General features: G+C 42.4%; 1 pseudogene; it reads left to right on the forward strand.

The window, feature by feature from the left end:
* The first annotated feature begins 1,287 nt into the window (after window positions 1–1,287).
* Window positions 1,288–9,192, forward strand: LOC145866987 (uncharacterized; annotated as a pseudogene).
* Window positions 9,193–17,791: the final 8,599 nt, after the last annotated feature.

A 17,791-nucleotide genomic window follows, 5' to 3' on the forward strand; every position in this document is an offset into this window, starting at 1 on the left:
TTAATTTACAGAAGAACTCATAAACGTTGACAAAATGTATAACAATTTTGTGGGGGTGCTTTGCTGCAGGAGGGACTGGTGCACTTCACAAAATAGATGGCATCATGAGGGAGGAAAATCATGTGGATATATTGAAGCAACATCTCAAGACATCAGTCAGGAAGTTAAATCTTGGTCGAAAATGATTCATCCAGATGGACAATGACCCCAAGCATACTTCCAAAGTTGAGGCAAAATGGCTTAAGGACAACAAAGTCAAGGTATTGGAGTGACCATCACAAAGTCCTGACCTCAACCCTATAGAAAATTTGTGGGCAGAACTGAAAAAGTGTGTGCGAGCTATAAGGCCTACATTCTGACTCAGTTACACCAGCTCTGTCAGGAGGAATGGGCCAAAATTCACCCAACTTATTGTGGGAAGCTTGTGGAAGGCTACCCAAAACGTTTGACCCAAGTTAAACAATTTAAAGGCAATGCTACCAAATACTAATTGAATGTATTTCCTACTTCTCACCCACTGGGAATGTGATGAAAGAAATAAAACCTGAAATAAATAATTCTCTACTATTATTCTGACATTACACATTCTTAAAATAAAGTGGTGAACCTAACTGAGCTAAGACAGGGAATATTTACTAGGATTAAATGTCAGGAATTGTGAAAGATGTAGTTTAAATGTATTTGGCTAAGGTTTATGAAAACTTCCGACTTCAAATGTATATTGCAATATATTTCAATCTCTTTTTCCATTTTTAAATTAAATATTACTTCTGGCAACCCGCCTCACCCAATGTGATACGGATCTGCTATTTTTTTAGACCTTATAGCTAGAACCTCCATCAGAAGCTAGCCATCAGAAGCTAACCAGCTAATTAGCTACTAGCTATTTAGTCCTTGTTAGCCACTGCTAGCGGACCATTACACCGGATAATCGCAGCTAGCTAGCTGCTACCGAGTGGCCCAGCCCATCTCCCGGCCTGCTCAGTGGACTCTATGATCACTCGGCTACACAGCTGATGCCTCCTGGACTCTTCACTAACACAACTAGAAGCCACTACATCACCGGATTCCTGCCGTAAGCTCTGGACCTTTGCACCGGAGTGGCTATAGTGGCTAACACCCTTGTCCCGAAGCTATCACCAGTTAGCCTTGAGCCAGGTGCATCTCCCGGCTAGCAAACAAAATTACTCCAGCTACAATACCTCTTTTTCCAATTGGCCTGGACCCTTTGTTGACATGGAGCCCCGACGATCCATCACGACTGGTCTGCCAACGTAATTCCGTCCGATGTGCCCTCAACTGGCCTTTGCCAGACGTCGGTGTCCCGAAGCTAGCACCAGTTAGCCTCAAGCCAGGCGCGTCTCCCGGCTAGCATAGTAACGACTACCTAACGGCTTCCCTGGTTCATATATTGCTGTTCACTGGACCCTATGATCACTTGGCTACATAGCTGATCCCTGCTGGACTGTTCATTAATCACGGTACTCTGTTTTGTTTATCTGTCGGCCCCAGCCTCGAACTCAGGCCCTGTGTGTAGTTAACTGACCCTCTCTGCCCATTCATCGACACTTTACCTGTTGTTGTTGTCTTAGCTGATTAACTGTTGTTGTCTTACCCGTTGTTGTCTTAGCTAGCTATCCCAATCAACACCTGTGATTGCTTTATGCCTTGCTTTGTCTCTCTAATGTCAATATGCCTTGTATACTGTTGTTTAGGGTAGTTATCATTGTTTTATTTTACTGCGGAGCCCCTAGTCCCTCTCAACATGCCTCAGAGAGCTCTTTTGTCCGACCTCCCACACATGCGGTGACCTCACCTAGCGTAACTGGTGCCTCCAGAGATGCAACCTCTCTTATCATCACTCAACGCCTAGGTTTACCTCCACTGTACCCGCACCCTACCATACCCCTGTCTGTACATTATGCCTTGAATCTATCCTACCACGCCCAGAATTCTGCTCCTTTTATTCTCTGTTCACAACGCATTAGACGACCAGTTTAGATAGCCTCTAGCCGTACCCTCATCCTACTCCTCTGTTCCTCGGGTGATGAAGAGGTTAACCCAGGCCCTGTGTGCCCCCAGGCGCTCTCATTTGTTGACTTCTGTAACCGTAGAAGCCTTGTTTTCATGCATGTTAACATAAGAAGCCTCCTCCCTAAGTTTGTTTTACTCACTGCTTTAGCACACTCCACCAACCTTGATGTCTTTGCCGTGTCTGAATCCTGGCTTTGGAAGGCCACCAAAAATTCTGAAATTTCCATTTCCCAGCTACAACATTTTCCGTCAAGATAGAACTGCCAAAGGGGGAGGAGTTGCAATCTACTGCAGAGATGGCCTGCAGAGTTCTATCATACTTTCCAGGTCTATGCCCAAACAGTTCGAGCTTCTAATTAAAAAAATTAGCTCCCAGCTGTACCCAGCTGTACCCTGGACACCATATGTGAATTGATTGCCCCCCATCTATCTTCAGCATTCGTTCTGTTAGGTGACCTAAACTGGCATATCCTTAACACCCCTGGCCATCCTACAATCCAAGCTAGATGCCCTCAATCTCACACAGATAATCAAAGAACCTACCAGGTACAACCCTAAATCCATAAACATGGGCACCCTCATAGATATTATCCTGACCAACTTGCCCTCCAAATACACCTCTGCTGTTTTCAGTCAGGATCTCAGTGATCAATGCCTCATTGCCTGCATCCGTTATGGGTCCGTGGTCAAACGACCACCCCTCATCACTGTCAAACGCTCCCTAAAACACTTCTGCAAGCAGGCCTTCCTAATCAACCTGGCCCTGGTCTCCTGGAAGGATATTGACCTCATCCCGTCAGTAGAGGATGCCTGCTTGTTCTTTAATTATAATTTCCTCACCACCTTAAATAAGCATGCCCCTTTCAAAAAATGTAGAACTAAGAACAGATATAGCCCTTGGTTCACTCCAGACCTGACTGCCACTCGACCAGCACAAAAACATCCTGTGGCGTACTGCACTAACAGCTCCCCACCCACCGCAGCTACTTCCCCAAGCCTCCCCAGCTTCTCCTTCACCGAAATTCAGATAGCTGATGTTCTGAAAGAGTTGCAAAACTTGGACCCGTACAAATCAGCTGGGCTTGATAATCTGGACCCTCTCTTTCTAAAATTATCCGCCGCCATTGTGGCAATCCCTATTACTAGTCTTTTCAACCTCTCTTTCGTATCGTCCGAGATTCCTAAAGATTGGAACGCTTCCTCGGTCATCCCCCTCTTCAAAGGGGGTGACACTCTAGACCCAAACTGTTACTGACCTATATCCATCCTGCCCTGCCTTTCTAAAGTCTTCGAAAGTCAAGTTAACCTCTTACATCTAGACGTTCCGCTAGCGGAACACCTGCTCTAATATCCAATGATGGGCGTGGCGCGAAATACAAATTCCTCTAAAATCCGAAAACTTCCATTTTTCAAACATATGACTATTTTACACCTTTTTAAAGACAAGACTCTCGTTAATCTAACCACACTGTCCGATTTCAAAAAGGCTTTACAGCGAAAGCAAAACATTAGATTATGTCAGCAGAGTACCCAGCCAGAAATAATCAGACACCCATTTTTCAAGCTAGCATATAATGTCACAAAAACCCAGAAGACAGCTAAATGCAGCACTAACCTTTGATGATCTTCATCAGATGACACACCTAGGACATTATGTTATACAATACATGCATGTTTTGTTCAATCAAGTTCATATTTATATCAAAAAACAGCTTTTTACATTAGCATGTGACGTTCAGAACTAGCAAACTAGCAAACTTCCGGGGAATTTACTAACAATTTACTAAATTACTCACAATAAACGTTCACAAAAAGCATTACAATTATTTTAAGAATTATAGATACAGAACTCCTCTATGCACTCGATATGTCCGATTTTAAAATAGCTTTTTGGTGAAAGCACATTTTGCAATATTCTAAGTACATAGCCCGGCCATCACAGGGCTAGCTATTTAGACACCCGGCAAGTTTAGCCTTCACCAAAATCAGATTTACTATAATAAAAATGGTCTTACCTTTCCTGTTCTTCGTCAGAATGCACTCCCAGGACTTCTACTTCAATAACAAATGTTGGTTTGGTCCCAAATAATCCATCGTTATGTCCAACAGCGGCGTTTTGTTCGTGCGTTCTAGACACTATCCGAATGGTAAATCAGGGTCGTGCGCATGGCGCATTTCGTGACAAAAAAATTCTAAATATTCCATTACCGTACTTCGAAGCATGTCAACCGCTGTTTAAAATCAATTTTTATGCAATTTATCTCATAGAAAAGCGATAATATTCCGACCGGGAATCTGCGTGACTGTAAACAGAGGGAAAAACAGAAAGGCGGGGGTGGCCAGTGCTCGCGCCTAAGCCCTTTGTCCTCTGATAGACCACTTAGCAAAAGCGCTCGTGTGTTTCAGCCAGGGCTTTGAATTACGTCATTCAGCTTTTTGCCGCCTTCTGAGAGACCATGTGAGCCGTAGGAAGTGTCACGTTAGAGCAGAGATCATTTGTAATGGATAGAGATGGCAAACAAGTTCAAGAAATGGTCAGACAGGGTACTTCCTGTACAGAATCTTCTCACGTTTTGGCCTGCCAAATGAGTTCTGTTATACTCACAGACACCATTCAAACAGTTTTAGAAACTTTGGAGTGTTTTCTATCCAAAGCTAATAATTATACGCATATTCTAGTTTCTGGGCAGGACTAATAATCAGATTAAATCGGGTACGTTTTTATCCAGCCGTGAAAATACTGCCCCCTAGCCATAAGAGGTTAACAAACAGATCACTGACCATTTTGAATCCCATCGTACCTTCTCCGCTGTGCAATCCAGTTTCCGAGCTAGTCACAGGTGCACCTCAGCCACGCTCAAGGTACTAAATGATATCATAACCGCCATCGATAAAAGACAGTACTGTGCAGCCGTCTTCATCAACCTGGCCAAGGCTTTCGACTCTGTCAATCACCGTATTCTTATCGGCAGACTCAATAGCCTTGGTTTCTCAAATGACTGACTCCCCTGGTTCACCAGCTACTTCTCAGACAGAGTTCAGTGTGTCAAATCGGAGGGCCTGTTGTCCGGACCTCTGGCAGTCTCTATGGGAGTACCACAGGGTTCAATTCTCGGACCGACTCTTTTCTCTGTATATACCAATGATGTTGCTCTTGCTGCGGGTGATTCTTTGATCAACCTCTACGCAGAAGACACCATTCTGTTTACATCTGGCCCATTCTGTTTACACTGTGTTTGCAAACCTCCAAACGAGCTTCAATGCCATACAACACTCCTTCCATGGCCTCCAACTGCTCTTAAACGCTAGTAGAACTAAATGTATGCTCTTCAACCGATCGCTGCCTGCACCCGCCCGTCCAGCATCACTACTCTGGACGTTTCTGACTTAGAATATGTGGACAACTATAAATACCTAGGTGTCTGGCTAGACTGTAAACTCTCCTTCCAGGCTAATATTAAGCATTTCCAATCCAAAATGTAATCTAGAATTGGCTTCCTATTTCGCAACAAAGCCTCTTTCACTCACGCTGCCAAACATACCCTCGTAAAACTGACTATCCTACCGATCCTTGACTTTGGCGATGTCATTTTCAAAATAGCCTCCAACACTCTACTCAGCAAACTGGATGCAGTCTATCACAGTGCCATCCGTTTTGTCACCAAAGCCCCATATACCACCCACCACTGGGACCTGTATGCTCTCGTCGGCTAGCCCTCGCTACATATTCGTCGCCAAACCCACTGGCTCCAGGTCATCTATAAGTCTTTGCTAGGCCGCCTTAACTCAGCTCACTGGTCACCATAGCAACACCCACCCATAGCACGCGCTCCAGGAGGTATATCTCACTGGTCATCCCCAAAGCCAACACCTACTTTGGACACATTTCTTTCCAGTTCTCTGCTGCCAATCATTGGAACGAATTGCAAAAATTTCTGAAGTTGGAGACTTATATCTCCCTCACTAACTTTAAGCATCAGCTATCTGAGCAGCTTACCGATCGCTGCAGCTGTACACAGCCCATCTGTAAATAGCCCATCCAACTGCCTACCTCATCCCCATGTTTTTATTTACTTTCTCTGCTCTTTTGCACACCAGTATTTCTACTTGCACATCATCATCTGCACATCCATCACTTCAGTGTTAAATTGTAATTACTTCGCTACTATGGCCAATTTTTGCTTTTCCTCTGTACTCCAGATTTTTCTATTGTGTTATTGACTGTTCGTTTGTTTATCCCATGTGTAACTCTGTTGTGTTTTTGTCGCACTGCTTTGCTTTATCTTGGCCAGGTCGCAGTTGTAAATGAGAACTTGTTCTCGACTGGCCTACCTGGTTAAATAAAGGTGAAATAAAAAATAAAATCTTAACTTTATTGACAACACCCAAATGGATACTGTCATTAACGCGGTTCTTCAATAATTACACATAATTCTTAATGCTTTAGCAAACATTTTATTAAACAGGACATTCAAAAATATCCTTACAATTATAATCCAAAGTAGTGTGAAATGTACTCATCATCAACCTGGAAATGGAGGTTACTCCCCTGAGTTTCCCCCGTTCACATTCAGAATACATTGTGAAAACTAAAATCTTTGCTCACCATTTTTGCTCCAGGCAGATATACTACATCCATAACTATCGGTTTCTTCATTAGCAGGGAGGAGTTTCTGCAATCAAATTGCCCTCGTGCTGCAATTTTAGCAAACACAGAAAGGGGCCTATATTGGAGACCAATTAGTCGTCTGGCACACTGCTTAGAGTTTCAACAACATGAATAACTTATTTCTAGCCTACAATCATCGATGTTACTACTAATGTGAAAACAAGACAAAATATGACTATTCTTGCTCATTTTAAGACAATTGTCAAATAATTTTAACATTCATGACAGACGTCAATTGTTGTCCAACATCATGGCTACGCTGTTGGCATCACCTTTTACAGTGGATTACCGCTGTTGTGGGCCTTTAATCATCTGTCTGACTTTATTGTTCACACAGGAGAGAAACTTCACTATCGTGGATCCTCTGGGGAGCCTCAACAACCTCATGATGCTGAAGAGGCAGAGAAGAGTCTCTCCAGATCAGAACACCTCAATAAACACCTGCAAAGACCCACAGGGAAGAGAACTCACTGCTGCTCTGATTGTGGGAAGAGATTCACCTCATCAGGCATTAAAATTCATCAGAGAACACACACAGGAGAGAAACCTTATAGCTGTGATCAATGTGGGAAGAGTTTTGGTCAATCTTGCCATCTGACTCAACACCAGAGAATACACACAGGAGAGAAACCTTATAGCTGTGGTCAATGTGGGAAGAGTTTTGGTCATTCTGGACAGCTGACAGTGCACCAGAGAACACACACAGGAGAGAAATCGTACAGCTGTGATCAATGTGGGATGAGTTATACTACATCTGGCTCTCTGAATCTACACCAGAGAACACACACAGGAGAGAAATCTTATATCTGTGATCAATGTGGGAAGAGTTTTGGTCGATCTTGCCATCTGACTCAACACCAGAGAATACACACAGGAGAGAAACCTTACAGCTGTGATCAGTGTGGGAATAGTTTTACTACATCTGGCTCTCTGACTTTACACCGGAGAATACACACAGGAGAGAAACCTTATAGCTGTAATCAATGTGGGAAGCGTTTTACTACATCTAGCCAGCTGACTTTACACCAGAGAATACACACAGGAGAGAAACCTTATAGCTGTGGTCAATGTGGGAAGAGTATTGGTCAATCTAGCCAGCTGACATTACACCAGAGAACACACACAGGAGAGAAATCTTATAGCTGTGGTCAATGTGGGAAGAGTTTTTGTCAATCTGGCAATCTGACAGTGCACCAGAGAACACACACAGGGGAGTAATCTTATAGCTGTGATCAATGTGGGAAGAGTTTTGGTCAATCTAGCCAGCTGACATTACACCAGAGAACACACTGTATTGTATATATACAATAAATGTATTGGAGATGAGTTTTGTTTGGGCTCGTTCCAAGGGGACGAGAGTTCTAGAAGCTAGTGAGTTTTAGGATTCTATAGAAAGAGAAAGGATAAAAAAGTATGATTGTATATTATTATTTAGAAATACGTGTAGCCAGTAGACACCATGTTTATATTGTAGAAGGTGAAGCTTTGTAGATGATTACGTGAAATGGAAGTTGTAGAGATACTCTGAATGATCGGCTATGAAAAGCCAACTGACATTTACTCCTGAGGTGCTGACCTGTTGCACCCTCGACAACCACTGTGATTATTATTATTTGACCCTGCTGGTCATCTATGAACATTTGAACATCTTGGCCTTGTTGTTATAATCTCCATCCGGCACAGCCAGAAGAGGACTGGCCACCCCTCATAGCCTGGTTTCTTCCTTGGTTTTGGCCTTTCTAGGGAGTTTTTCCTAGCCACCGTGCTTCTACGCCGGCATTGCTTGCTGTTTGGGGTTTTAGGCTGGGTTTCTGTACAGCACTTTGAGATATCAGCTGATGTAAGAAGGGCTTTATAAATACATTTGATTGATTGATTGATTGTACAACTGAATGCATTCAACTGAAATGTGTGTTGGGTGCACTGATTGGTGTCACCTCGTTAGTCAGTATGTGTTACACCTGTGCTGGCTTGTCCATCTCGTTAGTGGGAAGGTGTTTCACCTGAGCTGGTCCAGGTTCTATTTAAGAGTGTCTGGCCCAGTGCTCCAGTTGTCTTGATACATGTGGAGAGTCAACACCTTTAGTTGCTCCACCTTTTTGGTTTACTTCCTGTCTTTAAGTTTGGTGTGGGATTTTCTTTTGTTTTCCTCTTCTTGGGCAGATTTAGTGGGTCTCATGGTGGGTGTCTTTTAGGTCCCAGTCATGTACATTTACATTTAAGTCATTTAGCAGACGCTCTTATCCAGAGCGACTTACAAATTGGTGCATTCACCTTATGATATCCAGTGGAACAACCACTTTACAATAGTGCATCTAAATCTTTTAAGTGGGGGGGTTAGAAGGATTACTTTATCCTATCCCAGGTATTCCTTAAAGAGGTGGGGTTTCAGGTGTCTCCGGAAGGTGGTGATTGACTCCGCTGTCCTGGCGTCGTGAGGGAGCTTGTTCCACCATTGGGGTGCCAGAGCAGCGAACAGTTTTGACTGGGCTGAGCGGGAACTGTGCTTCCTCAGAGGTAGGGGGGCCAGCAGGCCAGAGGTGGATGAACGCAGTGCCCTTGTTTGGGTGTAGGGCCTGATCAGAGCCTGAAGGTATGGAGGTGCCGTTCCCTTCACAGCTCCGTAGGCAAGCACCATGGTCTTGTAGCGGATGCGAGCTTCAACTGGAAGCCAGTGGAGAGAGCGGAGGAGCGGGGTGACGTGAGAGAACTTGGGAAGGTTGAAAACCAGACGGGCTGCGGCGTTCTGGATGAGTTGTAGGGGTTTAATGGCACAGGCAGGGAGCCCAGCCAACAGCGAGTTGCAGTAATCCAGACGGGAGATGACAAGTGCCTGGATTAGGACCTGCGCCGCTTCCTGTGTGAGGCAGGGTCGTACTCTGCGAATGTTGTAGAGCATGAACCTACAGGATCGGGTCACCGCCTTGATGTTAGTGGAGAACGACAGGGTGTTGTCCAGGATCACGCCAAGGTTCTTAGCACTCTGGGAGGAGGACACAAGGGAGTTGTCAACCGTGATGGCGAGATCATGGAACGGGCAGTCCTTCCCCGGGAGGAAGAGCAGCTCCGTCTTGCCGAGGTTCAGCTTGAGGTGGTGATCCGTCATCCACACTGATATGTCTGACAGACATGCAGAGATGCGATTCACCACCTGGTTATCAGAAGGGGGAAAGGAGAAGATTAATTGTGTCGTCTGCATAGCAATGATAGGAGAGACCATGTGAGGATATGACAGTAGGTTAAAAGGGGTGTATCTTGGCTGTAAAAGACCTTTGTACTTTTGTATCGTGGCTCTCAACGAATCATCTGGGGGTGATTCATCTCTCAACGAATCATCTGGGGGGATTTGTTGACCAGCCATCATTATCGTAGAACACTCAATTGATTAATTTTGTATGTGTACGTTGTATTGCCCTGCTCCATTATTAAGTGATTAAAGATTTAGTTTAAGAATAACTCTGACTTGTGATAAGTTTGTCTCCTCAATTGATTTTAAAGAAATTAACCACCACATTTGGGGATGTGAATCTTGACTTGGTGACCGCTCCTGGTGACCTGGGTAAATGGTGCACCAGGGATCCCTCTAACTTGGGATCTCAGGGAGACCACACTGCGGGAACAGAGCAAATGGACCCACCTTGCAGCGAGCCGAGTGGATACCACATCTCGAACATAGTTTTAAAAAAATAAAGAGGTGAGCGAAACACGCAAAGTGGAGTTTATAGAAAGTCCTCGTAGGCTCTGAGTGTGTATTCCTGTGTGGAGGTGTAAACAGGGCCCAGTCAGTAGAATCTGAGTGTGTATTCCTGTGTGGAGGTGTAAACAGGGCCCAGTCAGGAGGCTCTGAGTGTGTATTCCTGTGTGGAGGTGTAAACAGGGCCCAGTCAGGAGGCTCTGAGTGTGTATTCCTGTGTGGAGGTGTAAACAGGGCCCAGTCAGGAGGCTCTGAGTGTGTATTCCTGTGTGGAGGTGTAAACAGGGCCCAGTCAGGAGGCTCTGAGTGTGTATTCCTGTGTGGAGGTGTAAACAGGGCCCAGTCAGGAGGCTCTGAGTGTGTATTGCTGTGTGGAGGTGTAAACAGGGCCCAGTCAGGAGGCTCTGAGTGTGTATTCCTGTGTGGAGGTGTAAACAGGGCCCAGTCAGGAGGCTCTGAGTGTGTATTCCTGTGTGGAGGTGTAAACAGGGCCCAGTCAGGAGGCTCTGAGTGTGTATTCCTGTGTGGAGGTGTAAACAGGGCCCAGTCAGGAGGCTCTGAGTGTGTATTCCTGTGTGGAGGTGTAAACAGGGCCCAGTCAGGAGGCTCTGAGTGTGTATTCCTGTGTGGAGGTGTAAACAGGGCCGAGTCAGTGGAGGATGATCTGAGAGTCAGTCGACTCAGACACCTATCATTGGTCGGTTGCGGGCGACCTAGAGCCATCCTGACACTGAATTGATCACAGTGGGGATTGGTCTGTAGGGGTGAGGGGCCAGGGTGACTGTGGGTTCTGTGTGAAACACGGTACCTGGTTAAACTCTATTGGAAGAAGGACCTCATTCTGAAAAGTGTCTGTGTGACTCTCAGAAGTGGTGAATTCCAATGATTTTAAATGTGCTGCCAGGTATGCCCTGGGTTTAAATATCTAGAATCTTTGGGAACTAGATGACAATTTTAATGTTAAAACATCCGGAATCCGCCCTGTTTACGCCTCCCAATACCTTCTTCTTGATCCCAATTGCATTGTGTCCATGTTCTGTCCTATAAGAATTTCAAAGGAAGAGAAAATGTGTCAAAGAATAGTCTTACAAGCATTAATGTATATATATATATCTATATATACTTTGTAATTTGTAAGTCGCTCTGGATAAGATCGTCTGCTAAATTACGTAATTGTAAATGTACTACATCAATATTTAAAGATATATGGCATCAACATACAATTGCATGTAAAATAGAATAACATATTGGAGAAAGCACTAGCCAATACAGTACTGCCATACAGTAACAGTACTGCCATACAGGCATAATATCACATTTCAAGATATCTTTGTACACAAATTGTTCAATATTTTATCAGGCTGACTTGAAAGATTATACGCAACATTTTGCTGCGTGGCAATACTGTGTTTGGATTCTGAAGGGCATTTATACAAAAGAGGTAGTATAGACACTGTATTAATACCATTATGCATTTGAATCCCATCTACAGCTACCATCTAAGATATTAATTTCCCTCCACAAGGGGGCGGACATGTAACGTTTCCAAAATGGGATAGTATTGTACATGTAACGTTTCCAAAATGGAATAGTATTGTACATGTAACGTTTCCAAAATGGGATAGTATTGTACAAGTAACGTTTCCAAAATGGGATAGTATTGTCCATGTAACGTCTCCAAAATGGGATAGTATTGTCCATGTAACGTCTCCAAAATGGGATAGTATTGTACATGTAACGTTTCCAAAATGGGATAGTATTGTACATGTAACGTTTCCAAAATGGGATAGTATTGTACATGTAACGTTATGCCCCCTTGTGAGTGTTAGGGTTTGACCAACTATTTGTTTGCATAACCTATATAATATAACAAAGAAGCTATGCTATAATATTAAGTTTATACTCTATATGATAAGAGCATATTGCTGTGTGAGAGGAAGGGGCTCATGGGATGTTGAGTCATATGGAAAGAATGCAGATGCTGTAAATCAGGGATATGGAAGAGCTTGTTAAAAGATAAGGGCAGGATATGGGTGAAATGTATATGCGGAGGGGTGTCGGGTTTTAGAGAACTGTGCATTGTGCAGTCACAAGATAAATCGACTGCCAAAGATAATAACTACGCCCGGCAACAGGAGGCGTCTTGAGGTTGGGACCAACCTGCACGCCAACGATAGGATGAGTAAGTTTAAACCACACTCATCCTCCCTCTGACAGGCCAGCAGTGAGCGGGAACTATCTCTGTCAGAGTATTTAATGAAAAGCAAAGGATGTGAAACTCAGTTCTCTGTTTTGCCCTGCGAGGTGTTACAGGGAGCCCGTATATACGAACCACCTATTTACCCTTCAAGTGTTTGCATTAATTAAAGTACAAAGAAATCAGAAGTTACTATGTGCTGACTATTTTGTTCTGATACCAGATTTGAATTGACGCGACCTAACATGGTGACCCCGACGTGATCTGGTAAAGGGACTTCGCTGAGTATTGATCAGCCAATTGGACATCGCTATCGTGGAACGGTGTGCTTCACAAAGAGTCCGCACAACTAAAAACAGGTAAGCAGACACCTATTGTTATAATAACTAAAGATCTGCATATTGGCTTTAACCAAATTCATTTTGTGAAGCACCTGTTCGATGTAAGTGAACCAAATTATGAATTATTATGAGTAGATAAGAAATATTATAGAGTCATAATTGTGAGTTCCAATTCCAATTTGTAAGTCGCTCTGGATAAGAGCGTCTGCTAAATGACTTAAATGTAAATGTGACATGCAAACCTGTGGTGAATGTGTTGTTAGTACCATGGTACCATAGAGTATTGGTCCACTGGAAAGATTTGTGAAAACAAAGGTGCGGTTAGGTTCAGGGAGAATACTGAAATCTTTCGGCAAGATTCGTAACTTCGAGGGTACGATTAGGTTCGAAGATATAGGGAATAATTGGTTTAGTAATTGGTATCGGCAAGATTCGTAACGTAGGGTAAGATTAGGTTCGAGGAATTACCCCGGCAAGGATCGGGAAATTTTATATAGAATACTGGGTGACCGGCAAGATCCGTAACATTAAGGGTTCGGCGGAGTAATTCTTAGGAAAGGAGGTGAGGTTGTAGGTGAGATAAAAGGGGGCTAATAAATTAGGAACTTAAAGGCAAGGGAAGGATAGCATAATAGAAGTTTGAAGATAAAATTATATGTCCAAATTAGGTGTAGAATAAAGGAGATATTGCAACACATAGACACATTGGGAAGTTTCCACAGGGGTAAGAGGATAATTGCGTGTGAGATGGATAAGAGGGTCAAAAGCCATATACATGTGAGACCTAATGGATCTATCAAAAGTCATGAAAGAAATTATTCTGGGATCCTAGAGGAAATTACCAATAGGACATGGACAAAGGAAAATACAGCACACACATAGAGATCAATAGCAAGTACACACAGATTGTAATTGAATCATAGTTTTAAAAAAAACACATAGAATAAAATATAATTTAAGATTCATACGAATACTCCTTCTAAAAATTCTAGAGTGGGAAAAGGAGCAGAATAACTACGATAGTAATTTAACAAACAAACACCTTAAAGGAGGTGCAGGAATTAACGGGAGATGAGCGATACATGGAGTTAAATGTTATAAAATAAATATTTATTTCGGTCCAATGTGGAGAAGGAAGTATGAATTTGATGGAAGTTTGGATGTGGAAAAGTTGGTACTAATGGTAAGAAAGATGCATAAGGTATGTGGGGACAAGACAGGGAAACAGCATGTCGAGGGTTAGACATAGCCAGGGTGTGGCTGTCTGGAGCCCGCAGAAGAAGGCAAGTGTAGAAGGAGAGAGAGGCAGAGTCAACGGTCGCATGGGAAAGGCTTAGACGTTTACATTAGGGCAATATTCTGGAAATTGTATCGATAGTACGTGCCTTATTGTACGACTACAGACATTGATAAATACGGTTATTTGCGAGGAGTGTCCATCAGTTCAATAGCGCGTTGGTGGTTCTGTGGTAGAAGTCTCGCCTGCCATGCGGGAGACTCGGGTTCGCTTCTCAGCCTATGCATCAGTGGATAAAAAATGTAGGTGCTGATTGTTATTCAACTGTTGGTGTGTTTTGCCTGGAAAGGTACGGTTGTTAGTGGTTGTTAAGGTATAAACCAAACGTTTTGATGGCTTGTTTAGTTTAAATTGAAGCGACAGTTACCGAAATCTAATGAATTATAATGAGCGGATAGGTTTGAAGGGAGTAGTATTAAGTTGTAGTCAGTATTTTATAAATTTGGCGATTTACATGTTACATTTAAGGTCATAGACATTTCATAAGTGTGAAGCCAAACGAGAGATACAGTTGTAACATTGGTATTAATCTTGCGATAGAGGAAAGGCAGAACGCTGTTTGAAAAGAGGTAATATTTTATTCCTATGAGTATGTGGCTGGAAGCGATTCTGGTCTGAATAATGGAATCGTAAAAGTTTTGTGATAAATTCTGGTTATTGAGTCGTGGTATTGATTGTTTAGTAACACCGGTGAATTGAACATTGCATGGAAAAATATCAAGTCATTAAAGTGAATTAAAGGTGGAGTTAATTTTATTTTTACAGGGACGGTGCACATTAAACACAGTTGTGTATAATGGCAGGGTATTCCTAGCAAACAGAATGGGCCGGTTTGCAGACAAACTGAAGGGCCTTTAAGCAATCTTGGGTTAAATTAGTCAAGTAGTACGTTAAAATATGGGGTTTCATAGATTGAAGTAAAATATTGTATCCAAGGGTAGCGCATGTTCAATTAAGTTTAAAACTAATGATTGGGGGGAGTACAATGGAATTATAAGTATCATTAGGTTTTATTGTAGTCAACGTTTGGGTTTTTGAATCGGTGTAGTAGGATGAAATGCTGACCAAGTGGTTGTATTTTCTGGAAAAAGGAGTGTTTCAAATTCCTAGGGACAGGATATCTTAAAGGGGTATACACACACATGGAATCTTAGAAGTTATACACCCATGGAATCGTTTAAGTTTTATTTTCTGAGTTTTAATTAAACACGTGAAATTCTTTTGATAGGGAATGTCCTGGGAACCTGGGATACAAAATGTAGATAAAGTTCTTAGCTTTCATTTGTGTAATGTAGTAAGAAACACGGTTCTGAAAGGGTGGTATGACTGTGTGGTCTGATCAGCCACATTGAAAAGCCATTTGGATGGTGAATTTAAGGTCATTTGTGATACTGACTTTAAGGACATTTGTAGAACTGATAATTATGATGGGGTTAAAGTTCTTAGACACAATTGATAATTTGAACCAATGAGAAGACAGAATGACGATAAGGGTACAATAATTTCTTTGTGGAGTAGTTTAGATTAATAGTTTTGATCTGATTATGTTATGTGAATATCGTTTGATAATTAGGGGTACTTTTTACATTATCTAGATACGTTTATTTTCCCTTAGGAAGTCAGCTGTGGTTGTATTCAGTGGAAGAGATTTAACACAACAAGGCTGTGGAATTAATATAATAGTATTATTATATTTTGTTGTTGAATAAGTTTAATAATGGTAGACTTATGTCAAGTATTAGGATATATTCTAAGCCAACGGACCAGCATAGTTAAATTATAAACAGGTGAGGACAGAAATAATACTGGGACAGACAGAAAATACATAATAAGAATAGAAGATAGGAAGAGAATTTAGTTTGGTTCGCTTAGTTAGGATATTAATTCATGGAGAGACTATCGGCTCCATTTGGCATGTATTTTAGTTTAGATTTTAAGTTTATGTTTGGTAAATTCGCTAAGAAGAGATATGACTGTTTACACAGACAAGCACATAGGCATTTAAAACCATACAAAGCAGCACAGATAAATCTTAAATAAGACACTTGACAGAGAATTGTTATAGGGTAGCTAAGGATGAATGCCCCAGGGAGAATTGGACATGTGGAAAATGAAAGGGGGCAATCCTACAAGAGAAGGGCTGACATAAGGATAATTTGTTTAGATATGCAGCAATATTGATACATGGCTTGAGCCATGTATAAATAGGGGGAGTATGGTAGAGCAGGTGATAGAACAGGTTAGGATAAACAAGGATAATTACTTAAACAAAAACATTTTTTGTAGAATATCCATTCCAACATTTGGAAATGGACTTAGTGAACTATTCCGATTGACATTTACATTTACATTTTAGTCATTTAGCAGACGCTCTTATCCAGAGCGACTTGCAGTAGTGAATGCATACATTTCATTTTAGATTTGAGGGGAAGAAGGGGTGTTTAACAATAATAGATAAGTATAGCAAATGGGTAGAAGCGTTCCCAACTTACTTGGTGGACATGATTATGGTAACTAAAATATTAAGTCAAGATATTATCCCTAGAGTTGGTTTACTGGGATCTCTTTAAATGATGGATGACAGTTTAGCTAATCAGGTAGAGCCTATAGAATGCCAGAGTTAGAGATACCAGAACAGGTAGACATAGAAGTTGAAGTAATACTAACAGACACATGAGAAGACTGTTTGTTAACCAAACCCGTATGTCCAAGATTTTGTGTCCAACAGGTGAATTACAGGAGAAGGTGATTCACTCAGTACAACTAGGAGACTGGGTGTGGATCCAGTCCCTGAGGAGAAAAAACTGGAAGCAGTCCCGTTGGGAAGGCCCATACCAGGTTCTGTTAAACCACTGCCTTTGCCATTAGAAAAGCTGAGAGAGTCACTTGGGTCCACATTATCCACTGCAAGAAGGTATGTACACATATGAGCACTGCTGATCACACACAGAGTTAGGAGAAGAACCGAGTACCAACAGGGTCCGGGGGTTACCTCCTTAACGAAGATTTCCTATCCCGACCGTTCATCACTGTGTGTGCTCCTAGAGGTAGCTGTAGCTCAGTTGGTAGCTCAGTTGGTAGAGCCAACTGTAGCTCAGTTGGTAGAGCATGGTGTTTGCAATGCCAGGGTTGTGGGTTTGATTCCCACGGGGGGCCATGTATGAAATGTATGCATTCACTACTGTAAGTCGCTCTGGATAAGAGCGTCTGCTAAATGACTAAAATGTAATGTAGGTGTGAGTATGGGGTGGTACCTAGCAGAGAGACTAAGGGCAGGAGAGGGTTGGTGGTTTTTGGGAAGAGTAGAGACTCTGAGCTGCATCATAGTCTAATCTTTCTGATACATTCAGATCCACCACCTTCCGGTACTAATCATATGACACCGTTGTCATTTATAAGAATGAAAATATAAACTATATAATACACTGATGAGTGACATACAGAATAAGGAATCAAAAAAGATCAGGATGTAGGTTTAAGGTAAACATTAAACAATTTCCTGGGGAAGCAGACAACTGTACAGGAATTGGGTTTGGCCAGATTGAAGTACTCAGCCAAC

The sequence above is a fragment of the Salmo salar genome, unplaced genomic scaffold, assembly GCF_965601325.2.
Source record: "Salmo salar unplaced genomic scaffold, fSalSal1 ptg000152l, whole genome shotgun sequence".
NCBI classification, from domain to species: Eukaryota; Metazoa; Chordata; class Actinopteri; order Salmoniformes; family Salmonidae; genus Salmo; species Salmo salar.